Here is a 16,831-nt window from a genome sequence, read left to right as displayed (position 1 = left end):
ACCCCCTTGTTTAATATTCACGTGCTTACTCTTGTGTATGTATGTGTGTGTGTGTGTGTGTGTGTGTGTGTGTGTGTGTGTGTGTGTGTGTGTGTGTGTGTGTGTGTGTGTGTGTGTGTGTGTTCGTGCGTGTGTGTGTGCCTGTGTGTGTGTGCCTGAGTGTGTATAAATTAGAACTATACTCAAGGTTGCTTCCTGCAGTTACAGCTTTTTAATTGTAGCTTGACCAAACTTTACGCGAATAAGTAAAAGTACCGTATGATGTGCGAGTACATAAATGCATCAGTACTTGTTGATCTGTGAATGACAAATTTGACGTTCGTATTTCATGATGCAAGAGAACACAGAAATGCACGTATCCTATGACAACATCATTCACAGACTTTTCACACATGTCTCTTCACACACATCACTAAGTGAACAGTTTCCTCGGATGACTAGTTTTGCACCGGAAGATCTTTTGACATTCGAATTCACTCGAACGTATTAAATATTGCTTTACACGAAAATACCTTATTTAATGCTGCGATTCTGTGTGTGTGTGTGCGTGTGTGTGTGTGTGTGTGTGTGTGTGTGTGTGTATTTGTGTTTGTGTGTGTTAGTGAGTGTGTCTGTGTGTGTGAGTGTGTGTGTGAGTGTGTGTGTGCGTGTGTGGGTAGTATTAAGGAAGTCAAAACAAATAGTGATACTTAAAAATCATACGTTTGTGGTGTGTGTAATAGATAATTAGAAAAGCAGCTATGCGTAAACCGTCCTTAGTTAAAACATTTCATATGGTTAGTGCTGTAAGATGGCTATAACGTTAGATGGGCGAATACTTACATAGAGTATACAGAGGCACAAAGAAGAGGGATAGAAGGAGGCGTTCAAAAATTTTGGTATCGAGTACCGGTTCTGAGCAGAGATGAAATACATACATACATACATAAGTGGAGGTGTCTTCAGCTCTGGTGCTGAGTGCGTTTCTTTTTTCTTTTTTCTTTGGCCTTTTGTTCTTTCGTTCTTCGATGCAGCGTCAATGAATGTCAGCGAGCGAATGACCAACCTGCCAAATTTCCCTTTAAATACTCGCCGGTGGGCTCCCGCAGCCATCGCCAGCTAACTGTCACATGATATAGTCTAAGCTTCAACTGACCATTGGAGAAGGGCCCGTAGTTTTGGCCCGCGCTCTCTTTAGACCTACCTTCTAACAAAGTCGTGTTCGTTTCACCACCAGCAGACAGACCCGACTAACCGTCTTGTAGTACAAGCCTTCGAACTACTGGAGATGAAGGCACCCAATGAACGAGATGGTTCCCTCGGCCCACCTGTCATGTAGCAACGTTGTTTAAGTGCCAGCCAGCCTCGCCGAACGACGCTATTTTCCAGTCGGCATGTTATGGCTTTCGAGCCATTTCAGGTCTTTTTCTTTTAGCCATGCTTAGAAGCTGGCATTGTCGACCTCCTCTTGTATCCACCTTATTACTTTTCCCAGCTCTGAGCTCGAAAATGCAAACTTTCTTTTAAGTAACGTCGCCATTCTCCTTTCAAGGAAGCCTCTAGATACCACTGCCAGATGGTAATACTCGACAGTTCACCCCTGTTCTCCGCACTGTTCGATTAATCTCTCATACCTCTTCTGCTACCGTTGCTCTGCCTTAGCGATCTTCTCTTCCTAAGGCACTGGCAGCTCTATCAAAATACCAGTTTTTCGTTCTGTGTTCCATAGGATTAAATCTGGTCTTTTTGTTGTTTTTATGAGTGGAAATATTAACAATCTTTCCAAATCTGAGGCCAACTCCCAGTATCCCTTCCATCTTTCGTCTGTTTCGTATACTTTTTTTGAAGGTCTAGTTTTATATTCTTTTCCTTGTTGGTCTTCTCTTTGAGTACTGTGTTTATGGCACCGAGGACTTGATAGCGACGCCATGTATATCTGCTTAGTTTTAGCCTGCAGTTTGACGGAACATCTCTCTCTGTCGCCTTCTGTCTGCATCTACATTCATCAGTCGTTTGTATGCTCCACGGACTAAACTGGCCGATGAAGGCAAAACGTCAAAAGTAGGCTTGACCAGGAATGATGTTCTTGCTGGTTCACAAGCCCAAAGTTCCTTCCACGAGATTCTGCGACTGACCACATATCCCTCCCATCTCAGGTACTGTTCCTGTTGACTACATTACACCAAATGTACATTTCACCTTTCTTTTTCCTCCATTCTCACTTCGTACACCACTGTCTCTTTCATCTCTTTTACGCTTCTCATGCAAAATGGTTTGAAATTGTGCAACACCAGACTGGTTCTTGCTTCTTGCGTCCCTCCGACCATATCGGCATGCCTTAGCTTTCCGATCGCGCTGTTTACTGCTTCTCCCGCTTTCCATTCTCCCTGTTCGTACCTTTGGAGTGTTTTCTCGGATGTTCTGATCTTTTGAATACCTTAGCATCATTATAATCCTCACCTTTCCTGCCTTATTTTCTTCTCGATGTTATCGGTAGTTGAAGCACAGGTTTTTTATATAGTGCAGATGTATTCAGTGGTTTTGGAAGGGCAAGGCATTTTCTGATAAACACACAGCATCTTAGTTCCATGCTTCCTACCCTACTCGAGGCTATTTCATACATTTGCAATGGCCACATTATCGATGGTTAAAGTCGAAATTGCAGTATTCAGCATTTGAATTTCCCCAGTAATGTTGTATTGTGAATTGCCTTTCGTCCTTTTTCCATTACATCGTGTGTTTCTTTGTTTTGCGTCTTTATCAATAAATCTCTATACCTTCTGCCGAAATTTTTTACGGGTTGTTCTTTCATTTCGCCTCCTATCCTGAACTTCACTTCTTTTTGGACTCCTTTCACGAATGCCATGACTGATATCATGCACCCAGCTGCAATAGCTATTTCTAGCCGTTTCCACTCCGTTCTGACCTTTCCTGCAGTAAATCTCATTCTACCTTTATCGTAGTAACACACCAGCATTCGTTGAAAATTTGGAATGCAAAACAAGTCCATAGCTGCCTGAATTAGTGCATGTGGAACAGATCCGTATGCATTGGCAAGATCTAGTCATACAATGTACAGGTATTTCTTCAGTTGTTTTGCACTGTTTGGTAGCTTCCCAGATGGCAAGTGCATGTTCCATGCATCGAGGGATTCCAGGGATCCCTGCCTTCTGGATTGCATCATTAACATATCCGTTTTCCTGTACGGACTTTCTGATTCTCCTAGCAATAATTCCAAACATGATCTTCCCATCGATATTTAGCAGTAAAATGGGTCGGAATTGCCCTAGCGTTTTTGCCTCCATCTCTTTATGTAAATAGACACCTTCAGCTATAAACTATCGCTCTGCTGTGTCTTCTTTCTTCCACATTCGTCTTAGAAAACGTAAATAGTCGTAAACGCAATTTCGGACAATATTTATGAAGCTTGTAGCTAACTCCATCGTTCCTTGGTAAACATTTTGCTCTTATTTTCTAATGAACTCATCAATTTCGTTTCGTCCGGTGTCACTCGAATCAAATGGTACTCTTGGCTCGAGTTATTTCTTCAGCCCGAGCATTTCTGGGAGTACTTTATTACTACTAGCGTTGCTGTAATCTTCTTTAAGTTGGTGTTCGAATTCTTTTTTAGTGCAATCTAATCTTCCGCGTTTACTTTCCGTAAAGAAAGGTTTAGCATATTGATATGGGTTGTTTACAAAACTACGATAGTTCTTTTCTCACTCCTTTCTTCTATTCTTCCTTCTTTCCTCCTTTAGCTGGCCTCGATTCCTCTTTTTTTATCTCTTCATATAGTTGTTTTAGCCTTTCTTATTCCCCCTCCTTTGCATCGCTCCATCTGGATTTTAGATTTTTTTTTTCGCTTCTCCTAACTTTGCAATCCGTCTTTCGCTCCTCGAAGGTCCGCCTTTTGCCGATAATTCTCCATTCCCTGTTGTTTCAAGTCCAAATCTTTTCTTTTCTTCCCGCTAGATTATGGTAGCCAAGCTCTCGAGCTTTTGTTCGTCATCCCCTTTGAATTTGGTGATCATTCTTGCTATTTTGCCGTAGAATTTCTTATAGCTGGCAGCATCATTTGCCTTCGGCCACTTTGGCTTCTTCACGCCGATTTCTTTTCTTGGCTGTTCCGATTTAACGGTCGAATGACCCTCCCTATGGTTTCTTTCCAGGAGGATCTATCTACGCGTTTTCTGGTTTTTCAACCTGCGCTGTTGAATCACTTTCATCTGACATATTTTCCCTTGGTGAATTCTAAGCCCCATGTAACAACTTTCCGCAACAACTGAATTCCTCCTCTACCTTTCCTTTACCGCTTCCTTTCTCGTTGTACATTTCCGGTCTGGGTCCATTCAGTTTCCTTTTTTATTCCCTCGGCTCACCTGTAAGGCAGCAACGTTGTTTAAGTACCAGCCAGCCTCATCGAGCGACGCTATTTTCTAGTTGGCATGTTATGGCTTTCGAGGCATTTCGGGTCTTTTCGTTTCAGCCATATATAGAAGCTGCCTTTGTCGACCGCTTCCTGTATCCTCCTTATTACTTCTCCCTGTTCTGAGCTCGAAAACGCAAACCTTCTTTTTTAAATAACGTCGCATGTACATATGCAGCGTTATATATGCATGCATGTATATGTGTACGCATGTGCATGTATTTAGAGAAATGTATGAATATACGTATGTATGTATTTTGTGCGTGGATTTGTATGTGTGTGTGTGTGTGTGTGTGTGTGTGAGTATGTGGGTGTGTGTGTGTGTGCGTCAGCTCATTAAGAAATTGCTTTTTTTGGTTATTGAATTGATTTGAGTCCTATTTCTAGCAACACTCATGCTGATTAGTGCCTTGTTCATTTTAGTAGTGTATATATTCTGCTTTTAGGTTATACAATTGCGAATTAGCCACCTATATTACTTATAATTATCATGTTTACCGTTTAAGAAATCAGCATATGATTTCAACGGAGATCTTATAAGCTGACAAGGTGAGATGGATTTAACTCTATTCACTGTGGGGAGCTAACAGTGAGTATGAAGATGCGTTAGGCATCAAAATGCAAAATCATCGGTGACTTAGCTCATTAAGATAGTGCTTTCTGTGTTTATTGAGTTGCTTTGACTCTTATTTCAAACAATACTAGTGCTGATTAGTGCCTTTGTTCATATTAGTGATGTATACAATGTATGTATGTATGTATATATATATATATATATATATATATATATATATATATATATATATAAATAAATAATATATATATATATACATATATATATATTGTGTATATATATATATATATATATATATATATATATATATATATATATATATATATATATATATAAGGTTATATATATATATATATATATATATATATATATATATATGCGAGTAAAAATAAATACAAAAAAGGTGGGGTTTTTTGTATGATTGTGTATAGAGGAATATATTATTTTGCTTAAAAGAGTTCCAACACTGTCTGTTTTTTATGTTTAATTTATATTCCTGCAGAACTAATGTGGGGTATGGAATATGGAATATACAATATATAATATGATATACAATATACAATATAAAATAAAATGAAATAAAAATAGATGGCACCATGAAAGAAAGTATTGAATGTAGATGAAATATTGAGTGTTCAATATAAAGGATCAAATATATAAATATATAAATATAAATATATAAATATATATATATATATATATATATATATATATATATATATATATATATATATATATATATATATATATATATAAGGTTATATATATAAGGTTATATATATATATATATATATATAACCTTATGATACTAACTTCATTTAATATAGAACTGATAAGGTTATGTAGATTTATTTATTATTATAGATGAACAAGGAATAGATTCATAATCTCATGCTTAATTCATGCGCTGTATTTGTGTTTTCTCTGTTTGTTTAAACACATACATATATATATATAATATACAATACGTATACCTACGTACATATGTGTGTGTGCGTGTGTGTGTGTGTGTGTGTGTGAGTGTATGTGTGTGTGTGTGTGTATGAGTGCGCGTGTGTGTAAGTGTACACATTTAACTGTAGCTCGCTATTACACAATCAAACGATCATATTCTAATTGTAATTATATCTAATTCTTATCTACCATATTTAATCGCAGAACTACTAATTAATGCTGCCTAAGGAACATATCATACGCTACAACCGGTATAAAGACCTACATAAAAACTCACATGCATATACATAGACATTCTGCTCTCGCACACAATCATGCACATAACTACACTCACACAATAATATATTTTTAATAACTATTATAAAACATCGATCAATTGTAGGATGCTAACATATCGAAATAAATATTTAAACATTTCTTTCTAAAAACTGGATCTATTTTCCCAATATACAGTGTGGCAAGACGGTCACTATACAGTTACTTACAATAACAAATAACAAAGAGTCCAGTAATTTATTATGGAAATAGCTCTGGTTAATTCTGGTTAATAACAATAAAATGGTATGGGAAACAATAATAAATTAATTACCGATACTGGTCGAGCTGCAAGCCACCTGCTCTAGTGCATTCCTTACAACGTGAGAGAACGCTTCGACAAATGTCACGACACAAATGGTTCTGACGGCGTAAATCTGCTAATGCATCTCGAATAAATTTATTGAGGTCATCGATATTTCTCGGTTTCTTTGCGAAAACGGAATCTTTGATAATTCCCCATATAGCGATATTCGTTGGGGTCAAATCTGGTGTGTGAGGAGGCCACTCAAGGCCTGCCACGTCATCCTAGCCGTTTTCTGGAAATATTACATCAAGATAATTTCTTACTTTGAGGGCGAAATGTGGTGGTGACCCGTCCTAATGAAAGTAAAGGTCATGGAACTCATTCTTTTGTTGTAAAACAGGGACTACAGCGGTTTGTAATGTTTCTAAGTAGTTAGTTACAGTGACTGTTTCATCAAAGAAAGTAGGACCGATGATTCCAGAACTTGATACGCCAGCCCGAACAATTACTCCTGGTTGGTTCAATTGACTTTGGATGTTTAGATGAGGATTCTCTGAATCCCAGTAAGTTCAATTCTGTCTGGTACACTTCTAGATAGCTTGACTCGTGCTTCGTCATATCTTTGGTCACTCTCATTTGTCAGATTAACTTCCGATAAGCTACAATTATAAACCAACTTTGATGATTTATAAACTACAGTCATGAAACCTGTTTCTGTGTCGTATGTATTGCTTTGCTTTTTTTTCTTCTGATTCTGCTTAGCTTCTTTTATTATAAGTAATTGTATTGTTACTTTATTGCCACCTTGTATATCAGACCAGCGCATAATAAATGGCATAATAAATGTTTCCTGGTATTTCACGTATTGTTGTTGTCAAAAATTAAACCCAGATCTTTTAGGCGTAAGTGTGTGTGTTTGTGTTTATTGCGTGTGCCCGTGCGTGTGTGTGTGTGGGTGTGTGTGCGTGTGTGTGCACGCACGTTTGTACGTGTCTGTGTGCGTTTGTGTTTGTGTGTGCGGGCGCATTTGCATTTATTCCGTGCAATTTTAAATGATGTTTATCTGCCACCATTTCTTTTTCGAATATGATGAATTAAATAAATACATTACCTCCTACAATGGATTATCTGCGACAGTCTTTCATACACGAACACCACAGTCATTTCCCATTGTGAATAATTTCTTGCGCACTTTCAATTTGTTAAACCATGGAAGATTTTGCCAGTCAAATTCAGTGCAGGTTTTGTAACGTTGTGATGACAGAGAAATTTCAGAACATCAGCTATATTGCATTCTTAAAAATATCTAGTGTCAAATGTGTTAAGGTCGACAAAAAGGACAGAAACGTACAGACTGCCTTTTATAATTAAATATGATTTCTAGTCTCTCATTTATCATACTATGATAATAATTTCAGAATGTGGACCTTATATATACGACTGAGGTACCACACACACACACACACACACACACACATACAGATAAACACACGCACTCATACACACACATATATATATATATATTTATATATGTGTGTGCATGTGTATGAGAATAAATATGTGCAAATGCTTGAGGAATTATATGCTTTTTCCTACAGGGACATCAGAAAACCCATGAGAAGTTATTGAATAGAAAAACACATTAGGTTAAATGGGTATATATATATATATATATATATATATATATATATATATATATATATATATATATATACATATGTTTGTGTGTGTGTGTGTGTGTGTGTGTGTGTGTGTATATTCTCATCGGAAATAAATATATTTTTGCATATGTATGAAAGAAACTGTTTCAATTTTTGTTTCTCAAGCAAACATGCAATTTGATTGTTCTAATAACTCTAGTATTTCTAATCATATGAAACAATTTACCAGATCAATAAAACACACGTTATATTGACATACAGAATGCTTAAACCTAAGCATAAAAGCATTAAGCGTATTGAACCAATTCATGTAGAGCTTAGCAATATATCTTTACTGAAAATTGTATCTTAATCATAACAATACAAAAATGTTTATATAGTTATAATTTCATATGTACACACACACACGAACACACACATATATACATACATACATATATATATACATATATATATATATATATATATATATATATATAGAGAGAGAGAGAGAGAGAGAGAGAGAGAGAGAGAGAGAGAGAGAGAGAGAGAGAGAGAGAGAGAGAGAGAGAGAGAGAGAGAGAAAATTATGCTCACACAACTTATATACAGGATGTAGTGAATAATTTGTCGTCAAAATTACGCATAAATGACAGTAACACTGACACCTCATTTTAACAGATATATTTACCAAAATTACATTAAAATACTTTGAAATACTAAAGAGAAAATCTATTTAATAAAAGCGCCGTTGGCTTCAACCTCGGCCGCCAGACGACTTTGGAAAGTTCCTCAACTCTTCTGGATGGTCTCTTTGTTTAAGTTGTTGAATACTGCCATAATCCTTGCCTTCAGTTCATCTTTGGTGTTACAAGGAGTTTTGTTGGTCTCTCGCTTAACTGCACCCTGCACATACTAATCAGGGGGGGCTGCAGTCTGGGGTGGTCAGGTGTTAGGGGTAATGTGGTCGTAGAAATTGCCTGACAGCCATGACTGTGTTCAACGGCATGTGTGGCATGGTGCGGCGTCATCTTGCTCGACATAGGGTCTTCCAGCAGTCACCTTCTTTGCGCAAGGCAGCACTACCTCCTCCAGGCACTTGAAGTAGTCCTATGTTGTCATGGAGATACCTGCTTAGGCACCCACGCAAATTTTCAGAAAGTGTATGGAAAGGGGTGTATGATTCGCACACAAATGTACAAGCAGTTCAGAGATTTCTAATATGGCAGAAAAAATGTCGATATTGACGAACGTTGTAGGAGATCTGCAATCAGCATCCTGAAAAGGATGGTATAAGAACACCTCGGAAAAGGTCACAGAAATTGAGAAAGCAATCTTACTCTGGGATATGCCAATACACAAAGATAGAGAAATCAAGGCTAATAGACTAGATATAGTTGTCAGAGACAGCAAATCAAACAAAATGCTTTCTAATGGATGTATCAATACCGATAGATGACAAAAGTCTGGAAATAGTGTTAACTGGAACGAGGAGCTTAAAAACAGAAACAATTCCTATTATAGTACTCGCATTAGGTATGATAAAAAAAGACATTCAGACAAATATATAACAAAAATACCAGCACTTACAAGTATATATAACATACAGAAAATAGCACTACTAGACACCGCGCACATCCGACGTAAAGTGATTGCAATAAAGTGATAATAAGAGTACCTCAACAAACCACAGCACATATCCAATTTACCCATACCCAATTTACACATACCCAATTTACACGGTAGTGCAGTTAAAGCACGTGATAAAGATAAAACTACGGAATAGTAGTGATACCCCAGTGTCACTTTGATGGCATTCACTGCTCTCTCGCTCAATAATAATAATAATAATAATAATAATAATAATAATAATAATAATAATAATAATAATAATAATTCTACGCAAAACACTTTCAATACAGTAAACATAAGCGCACCACAGCAAACCACAGCACATACCCAAGGCGCACAGAGCTCCGCTCGGTAGTGAAGTGAAAGCACGTTATAAAAATAAAACTACTGAACAATAATAATAATAATAATAATAATAATAATAATAATAATAATAATAATAATAATAATAATAATAATGCAGTACCACGCATCGAAAGATTTCCTCCAATGCGCCCAATCTGCATCGGATATGAATGGTTTACAGCCGAAATTTTGGAGTGGCTGAATGGCTTTCTACTCCCTGTCCCGAAAAGATCAAGTTCTTATATATTCGGGATAATTTTGATTGGTGTCTAAAATCAGCAACTTTTTTAATCACTGTTTCTTCCTTATATCCCAATATTGACTACAATGAAGGGGTGCATTGAAAAAACGGTCAAACAAAGGTACTCCATCAAATTTTATTAAGGTTTGTGTTACAAAGTAACACAATGATGTTTGGACAAAAACTTTGCCACCAGACGAGGGGTCGCGCCATGTGTACCCGCTATAGTAGTTAATTTTGCTAATGTCTTCATGACGAATTATTCGAGACACAGTTACTGAAGACATTCAAATCCCTATATGGTCATGAAATAACACTGGGAATCTCTAAATTGTTCTGGTTCAATAATGCCTGTTTTTTTTCTTTTTTTAGCTTGAGAAGGGTCACAGAATAGTTTAATTGACTTCTTGCATTTCTGTGACTGCTTTGCTAAAAAGTATGGCCTTAAGTCCAACATTACATTTACGTCTACTTTTTCAAAAAGTAGCGTTGAATTTTTGGACAAAAAAGTTAAGATTTCTATAGGCAGAATAGTGACAGTTATTTTGCAAGTACATGTCATGTCACATTTACATCCACCGTCGCTCCAATCATCCACATCATGTAATTCTTTCAAATTCGGAAACTCAATTTTTTAGGATGAAACGGATTTGTACGGACATAGGGGATTACTATAAAACATGCAAATGCTTTTGTACACCATTACGTCACACGCGGTTACAGTGAATTATGATTAAAGAAAATAGAAAACGACACAGCTAAGATTAGCAAAGAAAGTTATACCTTCACACAAAATGTTAGCAAACGCAGTACAATATGTGACAAAATTACATTAGTGATTAACAGGCACCGAAATTTTGCTAGCATTTCAAGTGTTGCTTGGAAGTTACCGGCATGTTGCGGAAAAATATCCTCGTTTCAAATTAATATTTCCTCAGAGGCCTATTATAGTCTTTAGACGGAACTAAACGATATGTATTAAGCTATACTTCTGACTCCAAGGAAACTAATATTGGAGTATCTGCACGCTGTACCTTGAAGAACAGCCGCAAGAGAGGTAAGCTCTGCTCAATGGGCAATAACACGAGTCAAATGAATTCGCTCACGAATCATAACAAAAATGTTATGATTTATACAGAAGATGGGACATGTAAAGATTCTCATTTGGTGTACGAGGCAGAATGCGCGAGACAACTTGATTTATGTTGCTTGTAAAAAAGAGCAATTAGACTAAAGATTTAATAGGCACAGATATGAAGTCAGACACATTAACTTGCTGAACATTTTACATCAAACGGCTGCAATAATGGAAAACACATGAAAGTGCATATTCTCAGAAAATATTCTGAATCTGATACAATTTCAATACTCAAAATGCATGAGTAGAAATATGTTTTCGTGTTATTAACATCACGCCTTGGAGGAATGAATAAAATGACAGGAGAATTTCGTCAAATTTACACAAATTTCATTGAATATTCTACTTTGGTCTTTTCCTTTATTTTCCTTTTCGTTTTCACCTCCTTTTTCTTTCTTTTCCTTTTCTCCAGTTGTAAAATTCAAACTTGAAGACTGACGATATTATTCCACCAACGTGTGTATTTATAATTTTTTTCCGCAAGCGGATCTGATTTTTCCATCGTTAAAGTACTGATGACGTCTTGTTTTTCCAGTGGTCAAGAGTGTCTTTCTACTTGGTTGGCTTCCCTGTGGGGAACGATCATCAGTCATTCCGGTTGGTTGATTCCCCTAAAGGGTCACGTTGTCGTATTTGCTGAAATTCGGTTTCCTAGAGTTAGGTCACGTTACCAACTGTTGTTTGTAAAAATTCCATTGGTCTAGAGATAGACCAACTGTTGTTTCTATGGTGATATGGAGTTGCAATTTCGAAGCCCTGTTGAAATATTGTTACTAAATTTTTTTGAATTGTTTGTTGTTCCTGATTGTTTGTTTTTTTTTTCTGGAGAAATTGAGTGTTTTTTTTTTCTTTTTTCTTCGGTGTTTTTCTTCTTTCTAAGGATATTCAGCTGCAATTTATATTTTTAATGAGTATGCTTTCCGCTCTTAACTAAGTATAACTGAAAATTTGATAATGCTCATTTCTTGTCGATTATTACTAACACTAATAAGCTTTGTATATTGAAACAAATTGATGCACAGTTTTAATATTATTGAATGTTATGAACATTTAAGCTTGTCAACATTGAAATTTCTGAACATCTCCTAATTCGTAATTCTAAATTTGTCTCTTATGAACTTTTTGATTTGTCATCATTGAAACTTTGAACGATGCTTTTCTAATTGAAAATTGCAATTTTTTACCATTGATAAACAAAAAATATTGTCGAAACTAGTTTGGTATATATATATGTAAATAAATTTGTTTTAAACAATTGCATTGTCTTGAAATTTAAGTGCATTTTCAACAATAAACGTAAACGTCTGTCAATCTAGAATTAATAAATAATGTCACGCAAAGTAGATTTCCATAAAAGATATTCATGTGAAGTATTTACGTTCACACATCTGCAAGTATTCCATACACATTTCATCTGTGATTAAATAAAAGAAGCATTCACAGTGATCAGACGTCCAAGTGCTCGACGGCTGAGTTGCCAAACATAAACCTTTTTTAGTGTAAAATATTTCTAAATGATGGTTACAAAACGATCAAAATATGTGTCGTTCAATCTTTCTCTCATGCTGATGTGCTGCCCATGTGGCATCTATGTGACAAATAAGTATAGCTGTTACATGGCTGCATCATGTCAAAGAGTACCCAAGCGAGCTTCACCAGCTTCTCCAAAGTGCATTTTCTATTTTGCGTTCAATCTAAGTCTAGGAGATGCAAGATGATCTGTGGGGCAGACTTTTCTTCTCAAATGGAGGTAGTGGTAACATAACTTTGTGCAAACATGTTCTTGCTATCCAAGAATACAAAAACAATCATTGTGTAAAACTCACCGTACCCTGAAAGCACAAACCCCATATTTCCTAACAAAAAATCCAAATATCAGTTCTTAGACAACAAGGCCCTTGTCAAGGGCCGATATACAACCTCAGTTCCTATTGAAGTCAGATTTCGCGGCCTTCCAGCCGGATCCGTGCACTATTTACTGCAGAAGATAAGTTTGTAACCCAGCCGACTATTGCAAAACTGCAAGTGGAACCCTTCTATAGCTGAAGACTAGCTCACTCATCGCTACCCCACTCAGGTGATGCGTTCAGGCTAACGAGCGAAACACTTGTGACCCTGAGACGTTAGCTGATGATATGGAAGGGTTTCCTGTATTGTAATGGGTTTAGAAGAGCTTGCAAAACCTCCAAGTAGCTCCTGCACTTAATACGAGTGTCTCAGAATATCTGAAATTTATTTCAAACACATATATACATACATGCAATTATAGCATCTAAAGTATCAGCAGTCTGGTGAAATATATAAGAAAGGGAACCGAGACCCTAGGTCAATGGATATGACAGATTTATGGCATTGGCTTCAAAATTCTTCCTCTTAGACAAACGTTTGTTTGGGGTATTATGTTCTTAAATATTTTTTACTACCACGTCACTGGCATTTTTTTCGGCACATGCATCTGCACACATTTACGTATACATATCTAACCACGTGCACACACGCACGCACTTACACACATACACACACGTATACGCATGCACACACACAAAACTACACACAGACTATGCACATGCTGCGGGAAAACAAGCGCGCATAAACATACACATACAGAAGTATACTCGCTCTGCGCATCATATTGTTCCACGTCATTTCTTCAGAAGTTACGTACTACTATTGTTAACGTGCACACAGCACTCAGTCAATGTAAGACCATCGATTATGCGTGTGTATGTTCGATTGTTTCTATATGTACAACACTAATTTATCCATATACATGATGTAGCTAAGTGTTTGTAGATATTTATAGACACAGGCGTAGCTTTGCCACCAAAAAGCTTAACTTGTAACCACGTAGTTTGGAATTCAGTACCAATATACAGAATCTTCTTCAGTATGTTTCACTATAGCCTCGGTTCTATCAAGGCTTTGTGAGTGAATTTGGTAGAATGATATTGTTTGGAAACCTGTCTTGTATGTATGTGCGTGTGTATGTTTTTTCACTTTGTCGCCTCCCCCACTAATATTTGACAACCTGTTCTGTTTGCTTACCTCTCTGTAATGTAGCGGCTTGTTAAATTATCTAATATAATGTGTACCAGACTTAAATAAATAAGCATAAATACTGAGTTTCGAATACCTCATTGCAAATTGATACCCCAGCATGGCAACAATTAGACAACTAAAACACAGATGTATCATGAGCATGGTCGCTGGATGTGCACATTGTATACTGCAGAAATGTGCCCAACATCGTTGATCTGGGCATCAATCAGTGTTAAAGGTGGTCGGTTCATAAAATTGAGCAATGTAAGTATCCAGTCCTATATTTAAGAGATGAGGAATTATGTACATTATTTACAATATTTACATTTGACGGATATTTGTCCTCATCTTGTTTGATGCGGACAAATATCCGTCAAATATAAATAATCTAAATAATGTAAATGTATGTATGCTTCTATAGAATGTAATATATTTATACTGAGAGCAAAATGTATTTATCGATACGTATAAATGAATAATAAATGTAAAGATACCACGAGTTCGATATATTGTGAACTTTAATACAAAATATTCCCCATTACTTCTCTTGCATATTTGTATAAAAGTAGATCACAATATATAACGTTATGTCACTATGCATCTGGATTTTTTAAGAGACTAAATCTCAGACTTAATTGACTGGTTGGAAAAATTTTAAAGACAATACTTTGACATATACAATCGAATTGATAGAACGTAATGGCTTGTTTTTCATTTCAATATATATTTCAAAAATACAAAAAAAAAACAAAAACAAATGAACAAATGCATTTGATATTATACTAAAGTTGCTATGATGTTTAGACCTTAGGACACATTCAATTTTCAGAAAATACATTGTTTATACTGACATCAGATAAACGAATGGAATGTGTTTTCATTGGACTGCTTGCTTTCAAATATTAGTCTCGATATTTTTGCTTGAAAATGAATATTAAATTGAACTAAATGTACGCAGGTATGAAGTTTGGAAATTTCATTTTAAAATATTTATTGTCATATTGCAAACTAATAAAGAAAACTTAATTTGTTCAGAATTTTAATGATGTGTATAATGTCTTTTGCAAACAAAAACAAATATAGAATATATTGGTGGATGAATGTTTTATGTGCGTAATTGTGATTATGCGTGTATCCAATGCAATGGATTTTATTTCATATAAGCCTTGTATTATGAATCTTGCAGCATCATCTAGGGAAATCAACACAAAAGACTTTTTTTTCAAATAGACTATAATTGATATAGCTATCTCAACTCACGTGGTTTCGACCTCCACTCTATGACATAATAAAACGATGTCTCTATTATTGCAGTACACATAAAGTTTGAATGTTGTAGTTTTCTCATAATGTATTTATTTTCTGTGAGACGGACTCAGCTATATCAAAGTTAAGAGTTTGGTCAACTGAGATAAATTTTGTGGTAAGGCCAGACGACCTTTCGGTTACAATAATAAACCCTTTTATGACCAGTTATTATATATGAAATGCAAAATCTGTAGATATAAATTTACTAAGGATTCGTTGTTCTCTATCTGTTGTCTCTCTCTTCCCCCTCTCTCTGTCTCTTTCTCTCTCTATCATACCGGGTTGAATGAACGTCACTAAACAAATTGCACATTGTAATCTTGGAGGTATTTATCTGGTGGCTTCAAGCGGTGCACCAACTGCGCTTTTCTACTTCGGAACTTTGGCCCTCACTATGTTTGCTGTTTGATATGTTGAAGAGGAAACGAGAGAAGTGTGGTGTACAGAAATGACTTCACATATTCTGTTTCATAGATTCAGTAAAGATTAGGCTGCACTGAATAAAATTCAATCATAACTAATATATAGGATCAGATAAAATGTAGAGCTTAAGAAATGGTTCGTTGTAAGAATTTCTACTTTATGATAAGCAACATGTATTATTCTTCAATGTAGAATATTCTTACATATACTGTTGGATGGTTGCATGAACATACATCATTACACAAACAAAAGAATGTAACTGCACTTTTCTTTAGTCATACAAAGCATTATTCTAATGATTGGTTTGATGATCCCAGGTTTAATTTGGGAATTCATGAGATACTATTGTACAGTCGATCATTTAATTGAGAAACTATTATAGTGATTGTAAATTATTTCTATGTAGATGCATGTCTTTGTTAAGAAATTGCAATGTAGTAATTAATCTCAACAGAAAAATTTCACGAAAGTGTTCACACTTCCGTTAACGATGATCATTAAGACATGCTAGGTAAACATTGAAATAAAACGATCTGGTAGTTATTGTTGGAATAAAAGTTTATTCATGCC

At 35.9% G+C, this 16,831-nt stretch overlaps 1 pseudogene across 1 annotated transcript in view; it reads right to left on the bottom strand.

The window, feature by feature from the left end:
- Window positions 1-7,902, bottom strand: part of LOC106875777 (chemotactile receptor for terpenes 1 pseudogene) — a 69,885-nt pseudogene extending 61,983 nt beyond the window's left edge. Inside the window, exon 1 of the transcript XR_016244457.1 lies at window positions 7,607-7,902. The product of XR_016244457.1 is annotated as a chemotactile receptor for terpenes 1 pseudogene (transcript). The remainder of the gene's footprint in view (window positions 1-7,606) is intronic.
- Between the last annotated feature and the right edge of the window lie 8,929 nt (window positions 7,903-16,831).

Source organism: Octopus bimaculoides, chromosome 15 (assembly GCF_046866305.1).
Source record: "Octopus bimaculoides isolate indiv1 chromosome 15, ASM4686630v1, whole genome shotgun sequence".
In the NCBI taxonomy this organism is placed as follows: domain Eukaryota; kingdom Metazoa; phylum Mollusca; class Cephalopoda; order Octopoda; family Octopodidae; genus Octopus; species Octopus bimaculoides.
Note: the sequence above shows the minus strand (reverse complement) of the source record. Positions and strands in the feature narration are given on the sequence as shown.